The sequence below is a fragment of the Ctenocephalides felis genome, unplaced genomic scaffold (genome assembly GCF_003426905.1).
Source record: "Ctenocephalides felis isolate EL2017-DRISC unplaced genomic scaffold, ASM342690v1 CF-g0.4_SCAFFOLD_01886, whole genome shotgun sequence".
Taxonomy (NCBI): domain Eukaryota; kingdom Metazoa; phylum Arthropoda; class Insecta; order Siphonaptera; family Pulicidae; genus Ctenocephalides; species Ctenocephalides felis.
The window spans coordinates 108,722,324-108,727,355 of record NW_020538040.1 but is presented as its reverse complement, the minus strand read 5'-3'; the positions used below and the strand labels follow the sequence as shown (position 1 = coordinate 108,727,355).

The 5,032-nt window shown below is 38.9% G+C and overlaps 1 pseudogene; it reads left to right on the top strand.

Moving 5' to 3' along the window:
* Positions 1-598: 598 nt before the first annotated feature.
* Positions 599-753, top strand: LOC113378888 (annotated as a pseudogene).
* The last annotated feature ends 4,279 nt before the right edge of the window (positions 754-5,032 follow it).

The following is a 5,032-nucleotide window of genomic DNA, read 5'->3' as shown; positions in this document are numbered from 1 at the left end:
TTCGACGGTTGTTTAAGGTCTAGCCTCTGTGTAAGCAGAATATATAAAATATCTAGTCGCGAGGTAAACTGTTCGTTATGTTCAGCGTGACGCGGTTCACAACTGCTCAGGGCGCTGATGCATTGTGTGAGAGCACTGCCATGTATATCTGCTCGGTATCATCAGATTCCTGAGAAAATGACGAAGTTCTTTGTAAAAACAACGTTTTTTTGAATATTATACTTAAACGCATAATTCAATCATTTCTTTGGGCTCTAGGCAAACGTCTAGTGTTTCAAAATGGATTTTAGTAAACGCTTGCATTAGTATTCTTTATACTCTGCACATTTTATTCAATTTGTGCGAATTTGAACATTCGCTTCATTGCGTTGTTTTAAGAAAATGTAAGATCAGCAAAAGCAGATTTTTCAATATCACACACAATGAAATATTCATTTTTCAATTTTGAAACGAGGTATTGTATTTCAAACCGAAAATCGAATGCTTTACGGTGTACTAATTGTAACCATAATAAACATACTAGTTTCAGAATCGCCCGAGTTATCTTAAACAACTTCGAGAGAATCACGATCGAAACATGTATAAATATATATAAAATCACTCTAAACGGTGGATCACTTGGCTCGTGGGTCGACGAAGAACGCAGCTAATTGCGCGTAGACATGTGAACTGCAGGATACATGAACATTGACATTTAGAACGCACATTGCGATCCTCGGATACTGTTCCCGAACCACCTCGGGCTGAGGGTCGTATAACATTACCAGACTGCCGCTTGCTTCAAACGGCTTGCCGGCGAATAATGGAGTTTTGCGTATATGCATGCTCTTATATAATTCACTCAACGTGTGAGCCAGTCTACTTTGCAATATCTGACATTACCGTTTGTTGTCGTTCTGTGAGATTACGGCGGGCTGTGTGTCCTAGAGATTTTATATTCTTGCGACCCTCCCGATAACCGGAAACCCGAACTCTTCATAATGCTGTTTCGTTCCGGCAAATTTGGACGATCCAAAGGTTCCTCGTCGATTTTGTGTCCGCTAGCTTACTAACGTTTGCAAGCACATCATAATCATAATACGACCTCAGAGCAGATGATATTACCCGCTGAATTTAAGCATATTACTAAGCAGTGGAAAAGAAACTAACTATAATTCCCTTAGTAGCGGCGAGAAAACAGAGAAGAACCCAGAACTAAATCACAATGTAATAAACCCTTTAAAACCTTAGTGGTTTGTGGAGTGCACGAGCAGAAACAACGTAAAGAAGGGTGCGACGGCAGAATGGCATTGATAGAGCCAAAAAAGCCAGATGAAGAAACGCAAGCACTAATGGCTAAAAAAGAAGCGGCACTAGTGATTAAGGAAACCTGACATATTAACAAAACCCTTCTTACGGTAACACCCAGTCGATCTCTGGAAGCTATTAAAGGCCAGAGGAAATCACCAAAATATAAAGCTTGATGTCAGCTAGGTTGCTGATTTTGTTAGCTTGATGTCCAACCAAGATAATATAAAGCTTTGCTCTCCCGCTACACTAGATACCTCCGGTGAAGCCTTATGATTGGCGCTGGAACAGGCAGCCGCCAACTCTGATGAAAGATTCACTGGTAAAATACTGGCTGACTACCTTAAGTCAATCTTTCCACCAAAAAATAGACCATTGAACACTAAAACTAGAAAAGAAAGCTATAAGCCAAAACTTAATAATAGACAAATGAGAAGGTTTCAGTTCAAACCTACACAACAACACTGGGCTAAGCACCCTACCAAATGCTTTCAATTCATTTTGGACAACAAAAGCGTCCTACATAAGCCACCACCCGACATTATGACTTACTTGTGGACTAATGTGATGACGAAATATTCCAACCTATCACCCGAATCAGAAGGTGCGAAGAATAGAGATCTTTCGCTTGTATGGAGTCCTATACAACCTGACAAAATTAAGTAATTCAGCGCCAGGGCCAGATGGTGTATTGGCTAACCTACTAAGATCGGTGCCAAAAAACACCCTGGTTAACCTATACAATTTATTACTGTTCACGGGAAGTATCCCTGTACAATTACTGGAATTTTATACGACTCTGATTCCCAGGAAACAAAACACTGAAAATCCCGGTGATTTTAGACCGATCACTGTCTCGTCAGTGATAACGAAACATTTCAATAAAATTCTTGCAAAGCGCATGTCAACATTGATTAAAATAGATGATAGACAAACTGACTTTCAACCGGTTGACGGCTGTGCAAACAACATCTTTGCACTAGAATACCTACTGGAATACCATAGACAAAAACACAAGCCTGTCTTTATAGTTTCAATTAACATGGCAAAGGCTTTCGATTCAGTTTCGCACAATGCGTTATTTGATACTTTAAAATATTACAATTTACCTAGTAGATGCACACAGTATTTAGAGTACACTGTGTACTCTAGTATAACTGGCACTCGGATCCCATTAGTCCAAGGAGCGAAGTTAAACGAGGAGATCCTCTATCGCCAGTCCTGTTCAATCTCATTATTAATAGCCTCATTGAAAGTTACCCTCCTGAAATCGGGGTTTTAATAAAAGGAAAACTACTAAACATCACGGCGTTTGCTGACGGCTTGGTATTTGCGGCGACGTCACAAAGGGCCTTCAGGCAATGCTAGATCACGCCAATGATTACCTCTCAAAACGCGGCCTCATCATTAACACCGCCAAATCTTTTACAATAGCCATCAAGAATGTGCCACATGTCAAAAAGTCATACGTTGACAATAAAATATAATTCAGTTTCGGTGGTCGAGACTTTGAATATTTAGAAGAAACGGAAGCTGAACTTCTGAAAAATAACATCAAAATTGTAAAAAAATTTCAAAATAAGTTTGGTAAATTGAATTGGATAATTCAACTGCCAGGAAAGTACGCCAGTAGACTGCTACATGAAGGCAGAATCTACATGACCTGGCGCACATATCGTGTAAGCAGATATATAAAAATACCAAGATGTTTTCAATGTAATGCATATGGTCACATAGCGAGGGTATGCAGAGTTGACAAACCAGTATGCAAAAAATGTGGTAGCAGTGAACACATTTTGAGTGACTGCACCATGGACAAAGATGCAAAATGCGTTAACTGCATTAGGAACAAGCGGCAAGATACGGGCCACAAAGTGACCTGAAAATTGTGTCTTGAATATGAAAAGCAACTACAAATCTATAAAAATACGATTTAATGGGATTGAAAGCAGCCCAAGTAAACGCTCAAAAATCCAAATCTGCAGCTGCTAATTTGGAGTTTATATTGCATTAACTGGGACTTGATATACTGTGTATACAAGAACCGTACACTTTGAAAGGCAAAGTAAAAGGTTACACTTCAGCTGGACTGAGAGTGCTGCAACCAGAAACAAACAATCCCTGGGTTGCGATCGTAGTCAGAGATGGGGAATACGACATTTTTCAAAGATCGGAGCTGGAATTCAATCACATAATGTGCGTAGAAATATGCACTTATAAAGAAAGCTTCTACCTCGTAACTGGCCGCCGTATCATTGTCACTGCCGACGCTAATGCAAAATCTGGTCTGTGGTTCTCTAAAACACTAGACAGCAGAGGCAAAGAGTTGGAGGGGTGGATCGCCTCCAACAATCTAGCCGTCTTAAATGAGCCAAGCAACAATTCCATATCAGAGCAAAGCTAGAGATACTAACATAGACATAACACTGCAACTAGAAAGTAAGTGACATAGCGACCGCCAGTGATCAGAGTCTTTTAACTTTTGAAGTGGTGCTTGAAGCGTCCAACAAGTCAAATAAAAATCCACATAGGAAAAATTTGAGAAACTGGTAGAAAGGGAATTCGGCTAACAAAGTTTGGAGTCTATGCAGAGGTTAGACCCAAATGAGGCTATTAAGATATTTAATAAACATTAAAAATAAATCTGTGATAAATGCATACCAAAGAGGAAAGCCGGAAACAAGGTCATGACATGGTGGTCGGAGGAGCTGACTTGTCTAAGGCGAGTAACAAACAGAATCAAAAAGTGTCTTTTGCGGACCAAGAGACAATGTATTGATTACATACCAATCAATTGCAGAATGCGTGCAAGTTGTCAATTTGCAGAATACGTGCAAGTTGTCAATGTGCAAAATACGTACAAGTCGGCGTACAATATTTCTCGGCTTTCTGAAATCAGTAACTTACGGCTACCTCAAACTACATCAAGTAAATTTTTAGAGAATATTAGCGAGTAAGCGTAACCTAGAATCTTTCATCGAAACAGGATAAAAATATTTCTCGGCTTATCGAAATCAGTAACTTACGGGTACCTCAAACTACATCAAGTAAACTTTTAGGGGACATTAGCGAGTAAGCGTAACCTAGAATCTACATCAAAACAGGTTAAAAACATTTCTCGGCTTTTTGAAATCAGTAACTTACCGGTACCTCAAACTACATCAAGTAAACTTTTAGGGGACATTAGCGAGTAAGCGTAACCTGAAATCTTGCATCGAAACAGGTTAAAAACCTTTCTCATACATATCACCGAAGTAACCTACCAGCCTTCGTGAGCCAACGCAAATGTGCTATTGGCCCTGGTTTCATATTAGCTAAGTCTGTCAATGCTTCTCCAGAAACAACTGCTTTAGCTATTTTTATTAAATAATTTGAGTCAGTTGTCGATTCAACATGACTTAAATCTGCCAAATGTTCAAGTGGAGTTGTTTCAAAGTGTGTTACCGGCTGGAAGTACATAAGAAAAATTAAATTATATTGAATTTGAACATAAAGTATTAAAAAATAGTAAATATAATATAACTCACCGGTATATTTTTGCATGTTTTTAATTGTTTGCTTAATAACTAAATGCGCTTCTTTAATCATTCGTGGGTAAAACTCCTTATCGATTTTTTCCATGGTAATAGAATCATTTTTTCGGCCGTCGAATGAAAATGCTATTAATTAAGAAAAATCATATCGTTTGTGTAGAGCTTGCCTGTTTTTCTGCCTCTCACGAACGCTTTTATTTTTATCCACAATG